The sequence below is a fragment of the Pseudopodoces humilis genome, chromosome 5 (genome assembly GCF_049639895.1).
Source record: "Pseudopodoces humilis isolate 2021_Gansu_Grassland_sample_001 chromosome 5, ASM4963989v1, whole genome shotgun sequence".
NCBI lineage: Eukaryota > Metazoa > Chordata > Aves > Passeriformes > Paridae > Pseudopodoces > Pseudopodoces humilis.
Window position 1 is genome coordinate 11,502,507 of NC_142204.1, and position 25,145 is coordinate 11,527,651.

Consider the following 25,145-nt stretch of genomic DNA (forward strand, 5'->3'; position numbering starts at 1 on the left):
CACAGCTATTCCCTTTTGCTGTCACAATGAAACAGAAATGAGATCTCAGTTTTCTTTTTAAAGAACCTAATATTGTATAGATATTTATGCCTTACTGCATCCTGCTGATCACTTGTGTTTTGATAGCTTTACTTTCTGTTTCACTGTGCTTTATATGGTGCAAATAAACAAAGGGTTTGTGTTCTGATGACCTTCAGCTTTGACTAAAAGTGTGCCACATCACACCACTAAAACAGACAGACCATGAAGAAGAATTTATTTTTTTAAATTTCAAGTGGCACTTTACTACTTCTGTCTTAGAACAGTATATTCTTCAAACATTATTTCATCCTTCTGATGTGCCAGAACTGCTCCTAACTACTCATATCAATACATTTGCAGAGATAATTCACTCTTGTGACAGAAAAAAACTTCAGGTTTAGGTGCTGGTTTACGTATTTTAAGGCATTGGGCTTTCTGCTTAGCCTTGCTGGAAATCCCAGATCCCATTCACAGGGGAAGGAAGACCAGAGAAACTGACATGCCAATTAATTCCCATTACATCCATTGTAATTTAGTACCTCAAAATTCAGGCTCTGTATTTTTGAATCCTTGCTATGAATACTTGCTGGGTGACCGTGTTTGTTTTTGGTGTATCATTACATTTGCTAGCAGTAGCAAGCAGTAGAGCATGCTGCTTGCTTTACTGGGTCTGCTTTGCTACTCATAGCTAGAAGACTCAGTTTTGGTTACATCCTTCTTCCTGCACCCCCAAATGACTAAAACCATCATTCTGATAGATTGCATTCAGCTTGGATACAGAAACAACATGCAAGATAATTTCACCTTATAACACAAGAGGTATTTATCACTAAATACTCTTTACACTTACTGAAAGAGGATTAAAAAAATTGTGATTCTATCATAAGAAGAGCCATTACGGGCTTAAGAACTGAAAATACTAAATTCCTTGAGGACCATGTCTCAGCTTTGTTTTCAAGAAAAGGATACAGGTAATCTACTCCCTTCAACAAAGCTTTGGGGTTCTTTTAGTGGTTTCCTAAACTCTTCAAACTCTAAGTCTGTGGCTGTTCAATCATGGAAAATGCTCTTGTCCAAGAGCATAGGATTTCTGAGGGCTTGTGATGATGATGGCTGTGGAAACAAATTGATCATATCTGTGATAAGCATCTCAATTCACAGAAGAAAACATGTTCTTGTGGAGGGCCACTCTGTGTCAGATACAAATTCTCCATAAGGGTTATGCAACTGACAGGCGTTTTTTGCTTTTTTGGCAGCTGAATTGGAAGAAAATTATCAAAGAAATTAATGTTTAAACAGGCTAAACATTTGTTTGGTTTTGATGCTTGATACTAAAACACCAGAACATTTACTTCATGCCAGGCAGAAAGGAAAAAGAAAGGAAAAGGCAAAGGAAAGAGGAATTAGGCTCATGGAACAGGAAAATTATTTTCCAAGTTCTGATCAGTACTGCTTGAAACAAAATCATTGCTACCAGCCCCAGCACCACTTCCCATGGAAGACATGAAGACGAAGAAGACTCCAACAAATACTTCTAAGATAAAAGCCTGGCTCATTTGGAAGTTTGTTGGCAGCTACTGGGCAGCCAGCCCATGCCAGCAGTAAACTGCAAAACAGTCAGTCCCAACCCTGGTAACTAAAGCAAATTACAAGATTTCCATTTGCCTGCCTAAGCACCCCCCAAGAAAGGATACAGGGCTGACAACACAGAACAGGGAAGGCAGAACAAATTCAGAAACTAAGAAGAAACTTTAGCTTTGATCATGGTGAGTGATTGCACTACAGTTTCATTTGCATTATTGATTTCATACAGGGTTTTTAACTGTTTGTTGTAATATGCAGGAGGTAGCAAAAACAATGCTTTCTTTCTGTGCCTAATTATCAAAAAACATAGTAACATAATACAGTAACATAAACGCATCCTGCTTAAGAAAAGTGTTGACTTCCTTGAGAATATTGTTCCTCTTTTATCTTTCCTTGAAAAACAACTGGCACCAAGAGCTATGACTGGGGCTTTCTATGGCACAGACACAGTACAGGCTGCTCCTGAAAACCATGGCAGGAGCTCTGGCTTGAGGCTCTAAGGTTGCTCCATAATTACCATTGGTTTAACACTACTGGAATAAATTTCAGTGATCAAAAGAGAAAAATAATGCCTTAAATGTTTCAAACTGTGAAGCCTTGTGAGCATGTTCACTCTGTATTTCATTTCCATCTCTGCAGTATGTTTGGAGCAATGTTACTTAGCTTCAACACAAAGGAATAAATTGTATTCTTAATAGTTCTCAGCCACTAGAACTCATGTTCATGCTACTGAAAATTTCCCACTGCAGTCCATAATCAGAAGGTTTAGGGAGAAGTGGAGTTAGGGGATAGCAATAAAGGTTAAAAACTGAAGCAAAATTTGCCATCAGCATTAACCCTCTTGCAACTCTAATCACAGAGAGAGCAAACCAATAGAGAAGTACAAAATGAACACATGTGATACAAATTAATTTTAAGGAGAGCTATGTGTTGCCATAAAACCAGCTAGGCAACCTGGTTCGGGAACGACATGGCAACTACCTCAAGCCAGCTCGGACCACTGCTCACAGACACCAATGTGGTGGATGGCAAATGGCATTTATTATGGGGTGATTCAGCTTTTTATATTTTCCAGCTCGGCATGTCATTTCCGCCTGCTTACGTCATTGCCACCTGCAGCTGGCATCATAACTATAAGTATAACTGGCATAACCCATGAACAGGGGGTGGGGAGGAAGGACCCTGCCTCCTCGTACAACGCGCCATTTTCCAGTCGGTCACTCTAACTTTTTCCCTCTCTCAACAGCTATGCGTGCATGTAGATCCGTATTTACTTCTCTCTTGTCCAATAGATTATAGGAAAAAAAAACCAGCAAACTTCAGATTCTGGCCTTAGGGCTTAAATGACTAGTGATGGATAGAACTTTCCCTGCTATTAACATGTTACTGTGAGAAAGAGGAGACTGTCTAACGAAGACTGAATTAATGAAGTGCATGGCACAAAAGCGTGGAAATCTAATCTCACAGGGAGTGGATGGGGCTGGCAGGGACCTCTGGAGATCATCCAGCCCAATCACCCTGCTCAAGGGTCACCTGCAACGAGTTCCACAGGACTGCATCCAGGTGGGTTTGGAAACTCTCCAGAAAAGGAGACTGCAAAGCCTCTGTAAAGCTAGTTTCAGTGCTCTGTCACCCTCACACACCCATAAGCTCCTGGCAAAGCCCAACACATTCCAGCTGCTCTCTCACATAAACAGCAGCTCCATGACCTTGCCTTGCTGCCCTGGCTTTCCTAGAAGGAATGTAGCCATCCATGACTGTATTCCCACCATGTCTCTGTGGCTGCAATGAGACCAAGGCCCCAGTGATAAAGAGCAGAAACGCAAAAGTAGTACCATTGCTGCCAATTCCCTTCCTCATTAATTTCTCATTGTTATGTTTAGCTTACTGTCCAGGAGTGCATCCCAATTCAAGCAGAGAGGACTCAGCAAGGGTTTACTTTCACAATAGCAGCCCTCAGGAACATGGGACCCTGCTCCCATTCAAATAAATAAGAATTTGCCCATGGACTTGCAAAAGTAGGATACCTGTCTTGAAAACAGTTATTTCATATTAAAGAAGTATTTCAGCTTTGTTCAGTAATTCTTCACTTGTCCCCTTCTGCTCCAAAATAAAGGCAAATTGTTGCAAGACAAGCTTGTAATTTAACAATATAGTCCTATGTGTGAGGCTCCTAAAAAGCAATTATCACCAGCAATGTACAACATGAGCTGGTTTCTTATGTAAAATTTGTTTCTGAGGTAAACCCTCAGGAGTTTCAAGGAGCTGCCTTTGACTGACCCTAGCTGGGAGATGAACAGTGAAAAGGAAGAAGAGAAATGGGAAGAAGAGTTACAGGGCCTGATCTTTGCAGCAGAGGTGAGCACAGTGATTTGTGCACTCTGCTGCTCTTCCAGCGGTGGAACTACTTGTCAAAACCCACAGGGGAGAAGAAGATCACCAAGGCCACGGGACTCTTTCCATTCGCCACCTGCCCTGAAGGGGCTGGGGGACAGGACGTTGCTCAGTGCCACTGCCCTAGCCTGTGTCCCTGCACTACAGCAATCCCTCTGCTAGCCCCTGACACAATTTCCCACAAGAATTCACACACTTGCCCAAACAGGGATGAGAGAGGCTGCAACACAAAGTAATAATTAAAAAATCTCCAGTGTGTGTGTAAACAATCTCCTTGTAGAGCTGGCTCCAGTGATTGTTCACTTCCTGGCTGGGGTCCAGGTTTCTAATAGTATCTCAAAATGTATTTCCAGCAATATCTTAATCAACAAAATGTTGCCACATTACAACACTTTACAGCAAAATCACAACAAATTACTCTTAGAACTCCACACAATTAAACAGGGTAATGAGCATTATACTGTACTTGCCTCTGAAGGATGGTTTCGGTACTGAGAGCAGCCACGCACTGATTCCTGCCATGACTTTCATATTCCTGCCCTGTCTATCTGTGATACTGTCTGTCTCTCAAGATGCCAGATACTGCACTGGTGTTTTATTCAGGTCAGGGCTCCTTCACCACTGATCTATAAGGGGATTTTAACTGACAATATGAATGTTAGAAGAATGAATGTATTGTTTTCATGACAAGATAGAAAATAAATTATTAGAAAGTATTAGAAATTAAATTAATTAATATAAATTAAAGCAATTAATCAGTTTCAATTATTTCAATTTACACATGCTTGACAACTCCCCACTTTGGGATAAAATGTTCTTCAGGACCATGAAATTTTGGGCCACAGCTTTCAAGTAAATTATTCAAGCAGTCTTGTGTCCAAGCTCTGCTTTTTGGAGTATTTGTACCTTTAGAAATAGAAATGTTTTGTATCTTGCTGATAGGAAGCTTGGCTATTATCTTGTCAGCCCTCTGTCCAATCACATGTAATGGTCATACTGAAAAAAACAAGACATGAACAAAGAACCCAAGCTTAACTCTGGATTTTAATGTATATCAAACACTTATATTTGCCATTCAAGATAAAGTGTATGCAATTTCCTTGGAAAAGTTTCTCTCTCTAGACTTTTGTCTCTATGTTCAAATGTTAAAATAGTAATTACCTGGAAAGTGACATAAGGGAAAGTATGTATGCTACAGGCTTTACAAGTCAAACTGTTTCTTAAATTTTAGTAAGTGTACTAACTATTGGGCAGGGGACTAAGTAAAGAAGAATTTAACAAATGTTGGTACTGTTAAGACACCAAAGGGGGGAAAAAAGCATTTTCGCAAACATTCACCACACAAAAAAAAAACAGTCCAAGATGGGAGATGACCAGAGAAAATGATACTCTGGCTACCACAAACTGAAAATTGTGTGAAAAAAGAGCCCTGAGGCTTTCATGTATGGGAATGCAACACAAATCGCAAAAGCACTGATCTACATCTTTTCACCACTCCCTTGCACCCTGACAGCTCTATTTGGAACAGTGCCTTTCTAGTGGCAAAATTAATGGAATACATGGATTTGGGAAAGGAAAGAATTGCAGATATCTATGAGGTACATTTGGAAACCCTTGCTTCCAACAAGCTTTAGGTGATTCATTTTGACCCCTCTTAAAGAGAAATCCTGTAACTGTAAAGGATTCACTGCTGTGAAAGAGCAATACAGGAATGTCAGTAAAATGAGGGCTGGAACATCTCCACCTAAAAACAGTAACATCCAAATAAAGAAGAAGAAAGAAAAGTTTTAGTTAGGAACCAGTCTGGCTACAGTATGATAGCAGCAGAATTGCATTCCAAAGTTTTCCTTAGTAACTTCCAAGAGTCTCCCACATCAGTGTGGGAGACGACATTTTGCTTGTTCAGGTAAATTGAAATCCCACTGCTCTTTCTGCTTGATGTAGAAAATCTTTTGTACAACAGCTACTACATCGCTGCTCCTTGAGTTCCACTCCTGATATGACCTAAGGGGCTCAAAATGGCATCCATTAGAATAAACAAGATTTTATCAGTAACATGCTGAAGCCTCAGTTGTTTCTCTGGGCTGAATGAGAGCAAATAATCCTTTACAGTGCTCCAAGGAATGCCCTGAGATTTGCTGTTTGCAGTGCTTGGTCTGCAGACATGTTACTAAGAGCTCTGAAGTGAAGCTCAGAACAATGCCTTGTGTTCTGTGTTATACGAATCTGGTTCTTTATTAGGAAGTTTCTTTCTAGCTACTGAAGTATGTTTAGGAATACATCTTGTTCCTATGGAAATCAGTGAGAATTCTGCCCTTGCCTCCAAACAGAGCAGGAACAGACTCCCTGTCTGCAACATCAGACATCCTGGCATAAAGTGAGAAAATTGGGAGGGCCTGCTAAGCTTCATTAGTGTGGGAAGGTCAGCCTACAAATCAAGAGACTCCCACAGGAGAAGCAGGAGGGCTCCAGCACATGCAGAGGGGAGGCCTCTCCCTGCCTTATCCCTAGAGAAAATCCCAAATCCACTCCTTGGCTCCTTCCCCCTGCCAGCCCATCCCGGCAGCTGAAGGTAAAAGGCAGCCATGGCTGAGGTGCTGCTGAATCCAACACTGAGTGATACAGGTATGGGAAGAACTTGAATTTCTAAGAAATTTGAGCTGACATCTCTATTTTATAAGTAGAAAACACACCCAGGTCCAAAAATTCCAAAATGGCTAGGGAGTTTGAGTATGTGAATTTGCATGTGTGTAATCAGGCACCTCAGAGACGGGGGAGAGGCATCCCTCCAAAATGCATTTTTTAAAACACAGATTTATTTGGGTTGTTTCAAACATGGGTCTTAAAAGCCTAAGTAGTTTTGAAATTATTATACATGGTTCATTAAAAATATGGCGAGTAAGTGAAAGGCCAGAAAGGAGCATTTTTACATCTTCACGTTTAATAAGTTTCACTTTTTAAAATAATAAAATGACAGACACAGGAGAGTTTTACATTACCACTGGTATGTAAAAATATAGTTTTTGTTTTATCTTAAGTTTGGCCATTAAATTCTGATGAAAAGCAGAAGTAAGTCTACCATATATAAGAGATATAATTTTAAAAGTCAGTTTTTCATCTGCAAACCTTTCATACAAAACAATCATACCTCAATCTAAAAGATTGGTTTATCAGAAAGATTATTAGGATGATTTTGAAATGAAGACCAAACTACAAACCCTATAGCTAAATCAAGTACATCACCATTTGAGGTATAAACCCTTTATACTAGCTTATGAAGAACATAACTGAGCTCCCAACTGGAATAACAGAAACATCTCTCATACCTTCCTAACACCATTACTCACTCCTTTCAAATGAGGTTGTGCATTTTATAAGCTCAGAAAGTATACCTGGAAACTCACCTGCTCAACCCTCTCCTAAAAATATAGAAAAAAAATTAAAAATTTCACTTTGGATATTTAGTGCTGGTCTCTGCCCTTCATGAGCCCCTTGCTGCCAGTATGCCTATTTTAAATTAATAATGGACTTATTTTTCCATCCAGAAAACCAGTACATTCAACCTGACAGCAAAGAGGAAAAGCAGTGATGAGCCATTCTTTATTTTCAAGTCCTTGGAGTATATACCCTGTGAACTTTTTCTCTGAAATCTGTTTCCCTAAAATATATTCAGCAAGATGAATGTTAAGGAACTAGCACTGGAAGCAATTCCTCCATCTTCACACTGATCTCCAACAATCTCACTGGTGTACAGATGCCAGTGACCTAGGACTGAGATGGGAAAAATCTTGGCTCCCCTTTGTTATTGTGCTGCCCTAACATTTTGCCGCTTCTCCAGAGATCTTTCTAGGCACAATATAGGCACACAGCAAAACTCCACACTCCAAATAAGCAACACTGGATGATGATTAATGGGGATAGGAAAAAGTTAAAATAGTGGGATAAAATGACTTGTCCAGAGTAGATCATTTACAGAGAAAGGAACTCAACCACCTTCTCTAAATACCAGTCCAGTATCATTCATCCCAGGTGTGGGACTTCCAACACCAGAGAAACAAAGAATATTAAGTCTATTTCCACATGACAGCAAAGTTTGAGCAACAGGCTGGTCGAGCAATTTGAGGTATCTTGAATATGAACACCATTAGAAGCACTATTGTTTATAAAACCAGCATACATTATATCCAAGTTTCTTTGGTATAATGTTGAGTAAAACACAGAGCAAACCAATATTATTATTATCCATATTTATAGACTTAGCCTTCATGTCTGTGTACTTTTTTCCCCACTCCCTCAAACAAAACCCCTTTATCAGTGACAGCTTTAGATACTCAGATATCTTCTCACAAACTAAAGTGATTATTGTTCTGAAGATATCTATAAAAGTAATAAAGGCTTGTTACAGATTATCTTTCTTGCTACCAGTCTTAAAAAATAAAGCTAAGATTTTTTTTTTACCCCCTCATGGTACCTAGGGTCTGAAAATTAACTGGAATATCTGTTGCTCTTACTACCACCAATAATAAAAGACTGAGCTTTACAGAGGATGCACAGCACAGAGTAAAACCTGTATCACTTTCTCTCTACTTGTATTGACTGTATAGCACTAAGTAGTAAAAATGTAGTTATTCAGCAAGGAAATTTAGGTCAATGACATCCAAAGGAGACAAGACAAAAACTAAGATTTCTGTTCTTTTTTTTCCTATTAATGGGATTGTCATAAAATTATTTCACTGGTAACTAGGGGCTGGTGATGGTCCTCAAATCACAAGAAATATTTTCAGACAGGTATCTCACTACTGAGTTGCTAAAAAACAGAATACAAAATTCAAGGTCACAAGTCATAGGGGTATTTCATAAAAATACCTTTAGGGTATTTTCGCAAAAGCCTGAAGTGTGATTTGCCTACTCCAATGCATTTGGAATGAGGCAGATGTTTTAGTACTTTGCTGGAATGAGCTGAGGATAGACTCCTCATAACATGAGACACTTATAACAGTTTATTCACTCAGAAGGAGTGTTTCAAGAAAGAATGTATGCTTCATATAGAAGTTCCCCCACTATTGTAACTTCCTACTCCTGTAATCTGAAACAGTCACAACTGAACGTCTCTCAGGCAGTATTTCAGAACTGAATATTCCAAAAGATTCCGTACACACTCCCAATGCTCTTCAACATAACACTACATATTAAACTGTATCTTGCAAAACCATGAAAATTTGCAGGGGAGTTTCAGATGTTTAACCTAACATATAGTTAAGTTAAAAGTGTATGTTTGATCATTCTCTCTAAAAACAGCTTTTAAGTCCCTCTTAGGTTGCAATGCTAAGGCAAGTGATCAAGACTGTCATTCAGTTTCACAGCATTTTCTTCCCTTACTCTTGCATCTTCTCACTGGAGGTGTACTCTTTATAACAGTGGATATTCCTACAAATTTCAGAATGCTAAAGACTCTCATTTTTACCTGGTTCTGATGAAGTTAACCCAGGAAAGTTAACCAGGAAAAAATGACATTGGAAACACTCTTTATAGCTGGATGCTAACAGTTCACCCTTTTGAAGGCCAGCAAGACTGTGCTATGTTAAATAAAGACTGGAGTTTAAAAGGAGGATTTTTATCTCTACCATTAAGGAAAAGGAACTTATCATATATGTTCTCTCCTCATAACAGAGGGCGACACACTCGTATACTCGATTTTAACAGTACTCCATCTTAGATAAAGTGCTGTGCTGGATTAACTCTGAGCACAGGTGCAAGTAAGCGATATTTCCTTCTGTTGAGAGCAGTGGGGTAGGAAGAAGTTAAAGAGACCTGTCAAGGTCACACTACAACGCGATGACAAACTTAGAGGGGAAGTCACCACTAATTCCCAGCTCAACTGTATCAGAGACTGCAAAACCAGTCTCCTCAAAGGGCTCTGTGCTGCCAAATGGCATACAAGCAAGATCAGAATCAGTTTTTAGCACTAACACCTCTCAGGACTACTCTGAACACGAGACAAGTCAGAACACGTCTTAGTTTGAGCTTTATAGCTAAACGAGGTAATGCAGCAGAACAAGTACTCAGAAACCTTGTGTAACTCTCACACTTGCTTAATTACATCCACGTTTCGTCAATTAAGTCTGGGGAAATCGTTGAGCTTTGGAGGAAAAGCGGAAGAGGGGCTACAGGATCACTCACTCAAGGTTTATTTGCTTGTTTTTGTCCCCGGTGACAAAACACGGTGCTAGTACAAATATGAAAAAAGAGAGAAAATCAGGCAAATAGATAACTCCGAAGGCTCCGAGGGGTCCTGTCGTCATGGAAACAAGTCACCGCTAATGAGCTTTCCACGGCATGAGTGATTAATGCCCAAGCCCTGTAAATAAACATTGATTCCGAGCCCAAACAGACACAGGCAGCCGTTGGGTTGGGGCAATCAGCAGCGCAGCGCGCACTCGCCGCGGCTCCCTGCGCACGAAGGGGACCGCACAAAGTTTCCCGAGCGCTGCTGCCACCGCGCTGCGCGGGGGGGCGACGGCGGCCACCGCACAGCACAGCCCGGGCCGGGCCGGGCGCTCTGCCCCGCTCCTGGAGCCGGGCACAGTGCCCGCAGATGTCCAGCAGCGCACGGAGCAGTGCAGCCCGCGACCCGCACAGGCACACAGACACACCAGCCCTCACCTTGCGCTAAGTCGCTGCCCGCACACAGCCACCTTTCCCGACAGTCCACGGAGAGCGCGACTCCAGCTTGTGCCCGGGGACGGCAGCGGCGGCACCTCCGACCTCGGAGAGCAGAGCACGGTGCTTCAGCCAGCGAGCGGGGGGAGGAAGCACCGATGCACAGGAACAACAACAGCTGCTACTGCTGCTACTGCAACCTCCTTCCTCAACTCCCCCATCCCCTCCTGTCCCCGCCCGCTTCTCCACCTTCGCTCTTCCTGCCCCCGCCCCCGCTCAACCAGCTGTTTTCGCTCCACCTGGGCCGGCTTTCCAGGTGCCTCCCTGCTTCCACACGCTTCCCCTACAGCAGCTGCAGCTCCGGGGTGGCGGCTCCGCCTCTTGCCGCGCTGGCTCCGCTGTCCCGCACGGAAACTTCCCCGCTGCCGGCGCTCCTGTTCTGTTCGGCCGGGGACATCGCAGCGCGGAGCCCTGTCCCGGCACGGGGACAGGCAGAGCCGCCCGGAGGTGGCCACTCACCTCAGGAAAGCCCGCCGGTGCCCTCCGGGGATGGGGGTGGACACGGCGCTGGCGGCGTCACCGATGGAGGTGAAACCTGGCGGAGGAGCGGGGTGCTCCCCCTGCCCTCTTCCTGCCCTCTCCCTGTCCTACTCCTCCTGCAGGGCTCCCCGGGGAGGGACGCGCTGCCTGCACTGCCGGGCCGCCTCTGCGGTGGCCGCCGCCCGCCCTCCGGAGCCGGGGGGGGGGAGGATGGATGAGGAAGGGGGCGCTGGCAGGGCGGGTGCGGCCGGAGCTGAGCCGTGCGGTGCCGCTCTGAGGGGCACAAGGATCGGCTTCTCTTGGGCAGACTGGGCTCTGTCACCAGCGAGCGGGCGGCCGGACCAGGACGCGACAGTGCTGCGGCTTCCCCAGGGCTCCCAGCCAGGCGCTGGTTCCCTGCCCGGCTACGACCCGGACCTGCTCCCCTCCTCTTCTTCCCCCCCTCTTCCCGCACGCCGCCCTCCCTCCCAGGCGCTACGAGGGCACCGGGGATTAAGTGTACATTCAATTTTAAGAACATTATATTAATAAACAGCGATTCGGTGGTTTTAAATTACTCTGCGAGCATCCATCCGGCAGCCTGTTAAGAAGGAATCCTCTCCAAGCATCGGAAGGATCAGAGCGCGGGCGCCGCGTCCTCCGGTGCCTCCGGCGGGGCTTGCCCGGGGAGCCGCGGCCGAACGCCCGCCTGCTGTGGGGTTCCTTAGGAAAATTCCTTACGGAAGAGCCCTGCCCGGTTCGGGAAGGAGGTGCGCGCACAGCTGCCGGCGGGAGGGACGGAGGGAGCACCGGGAGAACCCCGGCCTCCGCCTGGGAACAGCCCCAGAGTTTGTCCCACGTCTCACTGGAGACTAAACCAGCCCGGGCTAGGCAGGGGCTGGCCGTGCAGCCGGAGTTTAGACGCTGGAGGAAGTGCACGCCTTTAGAGCAGTGGAAATGTGGCTTTTATACGGCGTGACGCCAGCGGACACACGGACAGCAGCGCGATGTGAACCCTCCTGGCTCCCAGAGAGAGCCTCGAGCTCACCTGCGCACCCGGCGGCCCCTCGCTGCTGCAGCACCCGCGGCTCCACGACAAAGACTGAAGCAACCCCGAGATGGGAAGAGGAGGATAGGCACTGATTTGAGGGCTCAGCCTTCAAAAAATGGCTAAAGCTTTCCCTTCTCCCCCTCCTTCCTTCTGCATCACACCTCCAGAGCCCAACAGGTGGTTGGCATCTCAGAGCCTCAGAGAAGATCTAAGCTAATCTAAGTAGTGTCTAAAAATGACCTCTCTCATGAATTCACATTATAAGAAAAAAAAGATTTTTCATTTACATTTTAATGTAATGCAAAGTAGGGAGCTCCAGACACTGTTGCAAAGAATGATGACTCATGCCCACCACATGTACATTGTTTATTGTCCAAAGATGGGACCGTGTTTAAATTAGGCTGATGGATAACCTAATCCGAATGTTCTCAACTGCTTCCCTATAATTATGTTCTGGAGAAAGTAAAGCATCATTTCTTAACCCTAGTCTCTCTCCCTGACACATTTCAATTTAATCTTGTGTGGAACTACATGTTTTGAATTTCCTAGCAGGTGGAGTGTTCTTTCTGCACAGGCACTGCACGTGGAAAGGAATGATCACAGATGTACTTCTCATATCAGGCAGGAATGTAAACCATGGCTTTCTGCACATTAGCAGATAAAAGCTGTGAGTTCAACAATTTCAAACAGAAATTAATACCCTGTCAGCTTGTGCTAGTCTCTCAATGGGTTGTCTCATTGCACAGCTTTGTTAAACTAGGCTTCACCATCCTACTGGGACTAATTCTATTCCAGACACCAAAAAAACCCCCTCCTTATGGCTAGGTGGGCTGCTCTTATTTTTTTCATAAAATAATTACAGAGCAAAGAAATGGTGAACCATCAGTTCATCTGTCTGTTTCCTTCTTGCAGTTCCATACTATTGCCAATTCCTGCATTTCACTAAATCTCCAGAGTACCAGGGCAATAAGCTGTTCTGTTCCCTGTTCTTCATTTGTTTTTTCTTTTCAAGCAGATGGTATTAAGGAAGCTCTTCCCACACATACACAAAGATTCAAGTCCATTCCTATAAGGAACTCAGGCTTCAGCTACTCCTTTTGTTCTGTGCTTCTCTTTCTGTGAGACTGACACACTCTCACCCTCACCCATATAATTGTTGTGACCAAAGGAGAACCTATGGCCAGTCTCCTCTAAATATGACACAAACAACTCTGTGGTACTCATGCCTATTTTGTGAGGAGCAGACATTTTTCAGTGGATAAATGTGTGAGGGGAAAGATCAGGATGAAGAGTGTTTATTTTTGCTCAATATTTTGGAGGAAAGAGAGAAACGCTGGGCTTTTAATGGTTTGAGCTTTCAATTGGCTTTTGGTCAGATCCCAAACCCACAGGGTTGAAACACAGCAAACAGTAATAGGGAAATGCAAATTAAGACAAGAAATTAAAATTTAATCCCGATCAATGATTCTGTCATCCCATGCTTGTACCAGATGCAGCAACCAAATGCTTGTGTCCCAGCAGCCTCATCATCTGCTTGATGTTGTGTGGCTCTTTCTGCAGTAAATATAAAATAAAACAAGTATTATATTTTAGCGAGTTGGTAGACACTTTCTATTTTCTAAAATATCTACAAGTCTTCCCACTCTAGCACTCCTGTTTCATAAATAAAGCTGTTCAAAATCATGACTTCTGCCCCAATGTAAACTTCAAATACCTGCCTTGGTGTGGAAGGTGACACCAATCAAAAGATGGTGATTTAACTATCACTCTTGCCAAAACCAGTGCTGGAATTGGTGTTAGGATTCAATACCACTGAGTGTGGCAGTGTTCCCAATCCAGCCTATACTGCTTCAAGGTTTTGATGTTAAAGCTCTATATAAAAATACAGAAAATGGTTAGAATCCAAGAAGTGATCATTTGCTTAATGTGGTATAAAGAAACCTTAAATAGGAACCTCATTTGGGCCTTGAGACAATACCACAGTAAATAGTAAAATAATGAAAAATAGCATAAAGCTGCTATTCAAAGAGCCTTTTTTCTCTCTCATCTGGAGTTAGAGAAAGGCAGTATTTTCAAGTTCACAATATCTGAGCAGCTAATTTGCTATTTTAGCCCTTACAGGCCAGCTCTACTGGCTCACATAAACTAACTTTGCTCCCAGGGAACGTCCCACTGACTACAGCAAGGACAAGTTCACACCCCAGGCTTTACACTGCAGATTCTGTACTGGAACAACTGTTTCAGGGGCCAAATGCTGCAATGATCTCCAGACATGAGTTATACATGAAGATAAGCAGGTGTCTAAGCCTCTGTGGGTCTGACCCCAAATTTCTCAGGTATTCTACACTAAAGATGGAAGGCCAAAAGCTTAATTGTTCCATCCTGGGAATCCCATTCACTTTCATCCTCTGTATGAGGATGAAAAACTTCATGTTTAACATAAAGTTTTTCCTTGGTAACATCAGGAAATCTTGCTAAGGTATTATATGCACAGAAGTACAGTATGTCAGTATCAGATTCATTTCTGAAAAGGCTAATTTACCTTCTAGCATTCCTAGTATAATGACTATAATGACATGAAATGCTCTGTTTCCACACAGTGTTTGGAAAATACTGTAAGATAGTGTTTCCAATATTGTTTCACTCATCTTTCATAACTCATCGTAAAAGATTACCTAGGGGGAAACCTGCATGGGTTTTCTTTTGTGAGGGACTTACATGCTGACAAGGTGCATTAGATCATTCCAGATGAAAACTGCTGGCATCTGCAGTGAATTAACAGTCAGAGTGCTGACTGCAAAAAGGGCAGTCCAAACTCAGGTGGTTTGGACATGGCCTTGGCTATCACATGGTCATTGAAGATTGCCAAAGATGGTTTTTCAAAGCTAAATGTCAAAGAAATTACTTGGGGATGGCCCTTACTGTTGCTGTCCAGGCTGTACATGTGTATATAAATGTATGTATGTTTCATTTTCAGGAAAAAAATTATATTTAAAATGTAGATCAGAGCCAAGAACCCTGGCATATACTTCTAAAAACATTCTTGAAGCTGTGAGTTTGGAAAGGACTACCTCTAACATAAATACTTGGGTATCATTTAAATTATCTGGGGTTTCCAAAACAAAAACAAAAAAAAAAAAAAAAAAAAAGGAAAATAACAGAGGCAAAACAATAGTTAATTATAAGAGTGTAAGGACATTTATCTGTGTGATTTGTGCACACATAATAGGCACATATACATAAATACACATTTTTCAAGCCCACATCCAGGGAAGTAGAGTGGGTTGCAATATTACACAGTGCAGATGCCACTCCATGCTAGCTGGTGGTAAGGGCTTGTATTGGTAGATCCATCCCAGAACACACATAAATGTGTGGGATTGGCATTAATCCTGTTATCCCAGAGGGAAGGACATTCATTCCTCCTCCCACAGAGCAGCCTACCAAGAATTCACAATGCTCTCTCCTCCCCTTGATTCCTAAGCCAGCCAGACTGCAGCACCTCTCTCCCCCTCATATGCACTCCAGGCAGCTGCTGCTCAGAAGGGCAAGAGGGGAAGTGAGCTGTTTTTGTGGCAGCAAATCGAAAATACTGGTTGCTTCTGGGTGTAGACAGTGGGTTCTGCTATGGCAGCCGACATTTAAAACACATTCACACTTGTCACACAAATATTACACAACATGTGGATTGTCCCTGCCTAGCTCAGCAAAGGCCATCCCTCTCCCCGCTCTCTTCTAGACGCTTTTTGCTCTGTGTCTGATTGCCAAGGAGAAAATGTCTGATTGCTCCCAGAAGGTTAACAGACCTGTGCTCTTAGGCTCTGCTACCACGCACTCGTAAAGAAGAGAGAGGAGAGCTGGAGTAGCCTTCCAGGCTGACATTAAAAGCAAAGGTGCCTCTGCAGCTCTCTGTAAAAAGACAGACCATCCTTCTGAGTCATTCTGTGCAAAGCAGAGGAGTTATCAGTTCCAAAAGAGTCTGAGTTGGATGGGGCTGGATAACTTTGTGTTGGTGAAGAGAGGAGTGGGGAAGTGAAGAGAAAGGGAAGGGAGGGAGGGAGGGGGGGGGGAGGGGGGAGGAGGAAGGGAGGAAGGGAGGAAGGAAGTGGCAGAAGGAAGGAAGTGGCGGAAGGAAGTGGTGGAGGGAAGGAAGTGGCGGAAGGAAGTAGCGGAAGGAAGGAAGTGGCGGAAGGAAGTGGCGGAAGTGGCGGAAGTGGCGGAAGTGGCGGAAGGAAGTGGCGGAAGGAAGTGGCGGAAGGAAGTGGCGGAAGGAAGGAAGGAAGTGGCGGAAGGAAGGAAGGAAGTGGCGGAAGGAAGGAAGGAAGTGGCGGAAGGAAGGAAGGAAGTGGCGGAAGTGGCGGAAGTGGCGGAAGTGGCGGAAGGAAGGAAGGAAGTGGCGGAAGGAAGGAAGGAAGGAAGGAAGGAAGGAAGGAAGGAAGGAAGGAAGGAAGGGAAGGAAGGAAGGAAGGAAGGAAGGAAGGAAGGAAGGAAGGAAGGAAGGAAGGAAGGAAGGAAGGAAGGAAGGAAGGAAGGAAGGAAGGAAGGAAGGAAGTGGCGGAAGGAAGGAAGTGGCGGAAGGAAGGAGAAGGAATGGCGGAAGGAAGGAAGTGGCGGAAGGAAGTGGCGGAAGGAAGTGGCGGAAGGAAGCGGAAGGAAGTGGCGGAAGGAAGTGGAAGGAAGTGAGGAAGGAAGGCGGAAGGAAGTGGCGGAAGGAAGTGGCGGAAGGAAGGAAGGAAGGAAGGAAGGAAGGAAGGAAGGAAGGAAGGAAGGAAGGAAGGAAGGAAGGAAGGAAGGAAGGAAGGAAGGAAGGAAGGAAGGAAGGAAGGAAGGAAGGAAGGAAGGAAGGAAGGAAGGAAGGAAGGAAGGAAGGAAGGAAGTGGAGGAAGGAAGGAAGTGGCGGAAGGAAGTGGCGGAAGGAAGGAATGAAGGAAGTGGCGGAAGGAAGGAAGGAAGTGGCGGAAGGAAGGAAGGAAGTGGCGGAAGGAAGGAAGGAAGGAAGGAAGGAAGGAAGGAAGGAAGGAAGGAAGGAAGGAAGGAAGGAAGGAAGGAAGGAAGGAAGGAAGGAAGGAAAGAAGGAAGGAAGGAAGGAAGGAAGGAAGTGGCGGAAGGAAGGAAGGAAGGAAGGAAGGAAGGAAGGAAGGAAGGAAGGAAGGAAGGAAGGAAGGAAGGAAGGAAGGAAGGAAGGAAGGAAGGAAGGAAGGAAGGAAGGAAGGAAGGAAGGAAGGAAGGAAGGAAGGAAGGAAGGAAGGAAGGAAGGAAGGAAGGAAGTGGCGGAAGGAAGGAAGGAAGGAAGTGGCGGAAGGAAGGAAGGAAGGAAGGAAGGAAGGAAGTGGCGGAAGGAAGTGGCGGAAGGAAGGAAGTGGCGGAAGGAAGGAAGGAAGTGGCGGAAGGAAGGAAGGAAGTGGCGGAAGGAAGGAAGTGGCGGAAGGAAGGAAGTGGCGGAAGGAAGGAAGTGGCGGAAGGAAGGAAGGAAGGAAGGAAGGAAGGAAGGAAGGAAGGAAGGAAGGAAGGAAGGAAGGAAGGAAGGAAGGAAGGAAGGAAGGAAGGAAGGAAGGAAGGAAGGAAGGAAGGAAGGAAGGAAGGAAGGAAGGAAGGATGGATTTGACTCTATAAAATGAAAGTAGATCTTGGTGGTCACGCTGTTCAGCCAAAGCCTCCAATTATGAAAGAAAGAGATGCAGCTTGATGCAGTATTTGGACTTGTATGTAGAATCCTTAATAAGAGAAAAAATTGGTAGAACAATTATAAGTAGATCTATGCAAACCAAATGGGAAGTGTGATGAGAAAAGGGAGCAAATTCTGGAGCAAGTTTTATGTTCTCCACAATTTATGGTGTAAATTATTGAACAACACATATCAGCTATTAGTTTTTCCACAAGTTCAATTCTGTCACTGTTCACTTTCTGTCAGAGATCATTACACAGGGTTGGATTGTTGAACAGTGGCTACATTTCATTCCAAATATGGCTGCACTTCAGGGGAGAGATTGTTATTGCTGAATTGTGTCAATTTTTAAGGGAGTCTGAGATCCTTGACATGGAAAAAAGTTATGCAGATGTGTGATGACTATATTTTACTGGAAGATACTAACCAAAGCAGGGAGGAAAGCCAGCAGGGTGGACTTTCATGTCCTTACAGGACATGAAGTTTCCCAGGGTTCTTGGGAATATTTTTTTTTCCCCCTTACTGGGTCTTTGACAAGTAGAGCATGTTTTGGTTTAGCTATCCACAGCATAAACACAAAAATATCTGGTCTGCCTGATGTGCTGCAGAACATATTGTTTGTCAAGTATTTTAAGGTTCCCTAAATGAGAAGAAATTTGTATTGTTGTGTTTTGCTTACTAGAAACCAGCAGGAACTTTTCTATGGCCAACTCCATCACCACTGGCTCACTTTGGGGGGTTTTTGCAGGGTGGTACACGAGACAGGGGAGTGACTCATGCTCACGTTTGTCAGCATAAATTACCTTTTCAGGACAGATTGGTTGGAAGATTTCTGGGAAAATAGCTTAGCTTTGGGTTCTCTTGTCTCTTTCAGTCCTCTTGCAGAATATTTAAGGATCTGGTGCAATGAGGGAGGAAAGGAAGGCTGCTTTTAAATGAGTCGGAAAAGGTTTTATTTTGATGGGCGCACAAAATGAGATTTCTCTCTAATCCTCTGTGTAATTCATTGGCGTAATCTCTTTGTAGGCACATCATATTAACCCTTGTTATTACAGAGAGAACCTCAAGCATGGAAAGTTTCAAAACATGCTGCTGTATGGAGAAGGCCAAGACATTGAATCTCCCTACTCTTTATACTATAATAAAGATTTACATCATTTATGCCTTAGCAGTTCACTGGAAATAGTCCTTGAAGTTAGTATGCACAGGAAAAAAAGGAAAAAGGAATAAAAATGAGAGAAAGTGTTTTAATTGAGAAACATTGAGCCATACCAGCAAAGGGATTTTTCTCTTGTGTGGGAATGAACAGCAAAAGTTCACTGAAAGGGGTTTTAATGTCAGTGGAACCCAGAGCCTGAAGCATAATTTGCAGAGTTGCTTATGATTTCCTTTATATTCAACTCCAAGGGTTCTGTCAGTGCAGAACATACACACAAGAGAAAATAACCTATAAAACCATAATGTAAATAGGTTTCTCTTTCACAATATTCTGTGGTCACAGGTTTTAGATTGCTGTCCTTGGGCTAGGATTTGCAGACAGGAAATGTGCCTTTACTGTTGCATGGGTATGGCTTATAATCAAAATTACCTCTATATTAATAAGTGATTACATCCAGAGCCATATTCCATCCTCCTGGTTAGGATTTCTTCCTGAGGGACTGGAAAAGGAAATTTTTAACTCCACTGGAAATTTATTCTCCTGCCTGAAATAGGAACTGGGATAGGTACTTCCCCCATGATGGCATGTCCCTCCCTCACAGTACTGCTGTATCCTCCCTTCTACACTTCACCTGTGTATTTTCTCCTTTGCAAAAACCAACACACCAAGCACGGGCAGATTGGAGGACACAAATTTACATGTTCTCTTAAACCATCTCTGTCCACACCCATAAAGTTATTTAAGCATCAGAGTAACACTGCTCCATATCCTTGAGGATCCAGGTCAGAAATGTATTAGAAAATGTTATCTTCACTTTGAAGTCCATCTTCAATACAAATCTGCTTGCTTCCTTGCTGCTCCCTCAGTTCCTGTTTATTTATACCAGAATACTTTTTGTTAGTGAAAGAAACAGAAATAGGTTACTTGGTATCTCAGCCTCTTAACCACAAATTTTTGGGCCACTCTTTATCCTGAGGATAAAGAGGATATCCCTTTTTAGAGGTGGCACACCTATGTTAAGACACCACAAATCACTGACAAAAAATGAAGGGATTTGTGAATGAGACTTCTAAAATGAAGGTGATTTTCTGTTCAACACAAACTTAATAAGGTCTTGTGGTTCTGCTGTACCTTGCTAAAGGATGGTTGCAAACCCATGGTGTTCTGTGAGCCATGGCTGGTCAAATTCCTTTTCAGGATGAAGCACATTACACAAGATCACTGTCTGAAAGTAATAGGCACCAGTCATTTGATGTCATAATATTAGGCTTGCAATTCCAGAATCTTCATAAAAATAGAAGACTGTTGTTCATGCTGCTTCTTGGGGAAAGTTTGCTTTCTCTTGGGTAAAGTATTTCTTTTTCCTTTTCAACAAATAACACACATGGAATTGTAAGGGATGAAAGAGAAGCCAGTGGTTCATGGAATCATAGGATCATTTAAGTTGGAAAAGACCTCAAAGATAATTTGGTCCAACTTTGAGCCATCACCCCCTTGTGTCATGTGAAAAGGGGATATTTCCTTGATCCTTGGTGTTTAATTTGTCTGTCAGTGCACAGGAAAGCTGAGATCCTTTGTGCCTGACCAGTCCCATCCCATTTTGGGAACCTTTTCCCTGGACAGGCCTGCTGGATCAGAAGATGCTTGGACTGAATTCAGGGACACACACCAACAGCATCCCCTTCAGCAGGTGCTGTGGATGCAGTTTGTGGCTGTGGGAATCATCATGAAATAGCTTTTGAGCATTCCGTCCAGGAAGCAGCAGATGAATTTTATCCTAAAATTTCTGTACTGTTACAGTCTGTGTTGGGATATGAATAAAGTTCCTCAGCTTCCTCTGATTTTACCTCCTGCCATCTTTTCACACCTCATCAACCAGCCCAGAGCACTGAGTGCTTTGTCCAGTCATTCCTTGAACACCTCCAGGTCAAACACCTCCCTGAGCAGCCTCTGCCAGTGCAAGAAGAAGAAATTTCACTGAAGAAATTCCTCCTGATGTCCAACCTGAACATCCCCTGGCACAGCTTGAGGCTGTGTCCCCTTGTCCTGTCCAAGTTATAAGGATCTCAGAGCTCCTGTGTAATGTATGTGCATAATTAGAGGGCTGGAAGTCTTTTATGCCAGTCATGGTGACAGTGACCATGGTTGCATCTTACCCAAATTTACATGTCAGGGCTTCCAAATCCTGTTGCACAGACTCTCACACTTGAAGCCCTGTCAGGGCAGCCAGAGAATGCTACCAGCCTTACTGGTCATTCCTGTAGGAATTCTGGACATTCTCTTAGGACAAAAACATTTGCAAAGAAAAGGAGTAAACAATAAGAAGTCACGAGTGTTTTCACAGCTATATCTCAGTGTTGAAGGTAATGCTTAAGAATATCTCCTCTCCCCCTTTCCCACATGTCAGGGCCTTGTCCCAGCCTCCTGAGGATCAGAAATTAAAGTCGGAGAGAATTGTAGGTGGAACATAATATTAATATAATTAATTATTGAATACTACTACTACTTACTGTTATTATTAGCATCATCATTATTATTATTTTTGTCTTTATTTTACACAGTGCTAATAGTCTTTCTGATTCCTGTATTTTTCTAGTACTCCTGTATTTAAAAGGATATTGTTTAATCAGAAGCTGTCACTGCTTTCATTATAATAGCAATATTTGCTCTACAAAGCTATGTAAATAAAGCACACTCACATTCTGATCTAGTGTTTTCACATCCCATTTATTTGCAGTATTCTTAAGAACCTTGTAAGAGCTGTTTAAACTGTTCTCCTCTGCAAAAAAAATCACATTTAGTTGGATTTCTGCTGAAGTGGAAGCCAACCTGGCCACCTTCTCTTGGGCTCTTCTCTTCATTTAGAGATGGGAGCTGTATCTACCTGTTAATTTTTGCTTCACAATGGTAGGTTAAAAAATAATCATGCATAATCTTTTGCTTTTTTCTTTCATGGCAAGGATTTGCCTAAAGTTTGAATGAGTGGGCAGAGCTGCTAATAGAAATACAGACTCACTTGGCCATGCCTGCTGTGGTTGGAATCAGCCAGGGAAGGGCCTGAATTTGTTCAAGGTCAAACAAGAAGATAAGTCTTAATAGCAGATTCTAAGAAACCTGCACATGACCAGAAACCACATCCAATTGTTGTCACCTTTCAAGCACATGCAGTTGTGGCAAATCTTGCAGTCTTCACACAGAGAAAATTCCCACTAGAATTGACAGGAATTTGTGTAAACAAGAGTTGAATAAGTGCAGACTCACAGCCCAGCCGGACAAGTCTTTCCTCATTACAGCATCCAGTTAAGATTAATGAAGTAACTTGTTCAAGGATCACCCAGGGGAATGATGGGAGAGGCAGGGGTAGAACACAGATTACATGAGTCACTGCCAAGTTCCCTGATGTTAAAAAGTCAAAAATACTTAGAAGACAGAAATGCTGAAGAATAGTGAGAAATGAGAACCATTAGTTGAAGTGACTTCCAGGCAATCTGTCTGGGGTGATCCATTTAAATATTTATCCCTACCAAGATATAAACCCTGCAATATTTCTCACCTCTCTCCCATCTAATTGGGAATTATAGCCAAAATGTGAGAGTACCTCATCTTTTGCAAAGGAAAATAATTATATCTTAATATCACCAGTGGACTTCATCTCTGTTTCTTCAACTACCCAAATTTCAGTTCACCCTTGACTTTTGAGAGCAGCCCAGACATTTCAAATGCAGCTGTCTGTGCCTGATTTTTCCCCTTACCCACCTCAAACCAGAAAGTTATATTCTGTTTGTGACCACCCCTCCTCCTTTCTCTAGTTTACCCTCTTCACAGGAAGCAGCTGAAGGGAAGTAACATCCCTTTGCAAGCCAGCCGAGAAAGAAGCTCTTAAATCAATTTATCATCACCTGTGATGTTAGATTGGCATGAGGGGAATGGGAAGGGTGTAAGGATTTGGCCTGCTACTTATAAAATAAACAAGTTTGCTTGCTCATGTTACAAGTGCCAGATGGGAGTCAGTAGAAACAGGAAGAGTTTCAGAAACCGAATTTGCTTTTCATTGTGTATGCTGTTTGATTACCTTGTACTGTTCTTTCTGTTTGAAATAAAAACAGTGACTTCCCAGTCATTTTTATTTTAGGTCTCTCTCTGGTATTCATGCACCAATATAGCATTTGAATTGCAAATACTGGAAGTATTTATTAAAGATAGTCACTTCCTCTGGATTTTATGTGTATGTGTGTTTATATCTTCCTAATATTTTCAGTTGCTGTGAGGTCTTATTCTGTTTCCCAGGTGCCTTTTAACTAGCTCTGTGTCCATGAGTGAGAAGGAAAGGAGGGAGCAGTATATTTAATGTACTTCCCTGGAACACTGTTCAATCACAGTTTTTGGAAGAAACATCTGAATATTGTGCAAGAAATCCAGTGTGTTCTCAAAGAAAGTTCCTCTTGACTAGGCACTCAGAGCAGCCTTGTCTGACACCCATGCAACTTAAATTATTAAATGAATTCAAGAGGAAGATCCCATAATGAAATTGCATCCTCTCTTATTTTTCCAGGTGCCTGCCCTTCTCCCAGTGTACCTAACTCAAAATGAGGAGATTGCCTGCTGTGGTCCATTACACTCCAAAAAGAACAAGAAAGAGTGTCTGAATGAAAAGTATAAACCATGTCAATACAAGTCCACAAACACCATCCAAGTCCCTGAACCCCAGAATGCAATATCTTTGTTCCAGCATCCAGCTGCTCATGGGAACGGTACAAAAGGAACAACAAAAAAGAAAACCTCCCCAGCACGCAGAGAGAAAATTCACACAGGCCACTGAGAAAGGTGGAAAATGGGTAAGTCCCACATGGGAAAAGCAGTTTTCCCAAGCTTCTTCCAGGGAGTGTGAATTTTCCCATTGGAGCAAGCACTGTTAACCTTTCTGGAAAAGGAACAAAGGCCACATTGGGCTGAAGCTGCAAACACCTGGGTGGCTGTACATTTGCTAAAGAAGGAAAAGGTCCCTAGATGATGTTGAAACCTCATGTTACAGGAATAAGACCTAACAGTCTTAGCTTTCTGCTCAGCTTTATGACTAGCATTTCAAAACAACCTGATATCAACATAAATAACTAGAATAATGTCCTTTAATTTCTTGCCATTTTTGTAGTTTCCCTCTACTCCCTTGACAAACAAGGAGGTTCCAGCTATTTTTTTTTCCTTAAGTAAGTTGATAGGTTATTGGCACCTTATGCTTGGTGAGCTGCAAACTTAAGATGGAAGGCACCAAAAATCCAGATTTTGTCTCAATATGTCTAGATCTGTTTGTCTGAGTGATATTACACGACCAGAGCTGCAGATTAAAGTGAGCAGAATTATGCTGCTGTCATAAAGTCAATGCATGCAGCACATGCCACATTGCCACTTTTGAATGCCTCTGGCTTTATTTAGGGGATGTGGCATGACAGTGCATGCATCATGAAGCCAAAGCAAATGTCAGGTTCCTCAATTTCCTGACAAGTGGTATTTTAGCAGTAGGATTCCCCAATTCTCCCACTTCCTCACTGCATTCATAAACTGAAATCAGTATTTTTATTTCAGACTCAATTATGATAGATGTTTTTATATTGAATTGAGTCATTAGTAGGATATCCTCTGTTCTTTGTCTCCCCTAAATGATGTTCCTGTTTTCCCTTCATGATAAATTCTCATAATTACATTTTCAATAATACCAGAAAGAAGGAAGTTTCTATCCTTTATTACAGAATGTATTTTTAAGGTTCATTTCTTTTCTTTTTATAGAAGATGCACATATAAAGCCATTTCGGACCAGCACCAGTTGAAATACTATTTGAGTTTGGAAACATCCAATTGCTAATGTAGAAACAGCAGGAAGACCTAGAGGCTATACAAAATCATTATTTTTTATAAGTCATGCTCATAGTTCAGTGAGTCTGGTGTTTATCTCTAGAAGGGACTTACACCATGTGCTTCATCTAGAGGCAAATCTTGTTACTGATCTCCTTCCTTTTGCTCTTGGCAGTAGCTTAAATTGGCATTACAATGAAAACTGAGATGGGAATTCAACAAAAAGCCATGGCTAGTGCTGGACC

The 25,145-nt window shown here is 43.0% G+C and overlaps 1 protein-coding gene across 2 annotated transcripts in view; it reads right to left on the bottom strand.

The window, feature by feature from the left end:
- SHISAL1 (shisa like 1) overlaps window positions 1–11,343 on the bottom strand; it is a 90,736-nt gene extending 79,393 nt beyond the window's left edge. Inside the window, exon 1 of one of the 2 annotated variants that reach the window (XM_088055830.1) lies at window positions 11,179–11,343. The gene's annotated coding sequence lies outside the window, so the exon portion shown is untranslated. Of the gene's footprint in view, window positions 1–10,662 lie in introns of both variants that reach the window. The other variant, XM_088055829.1, reaches the window with a different exon arrangement.
- Window positions 11,344–25,145: the final 13,802 nt, after the last annotated feature.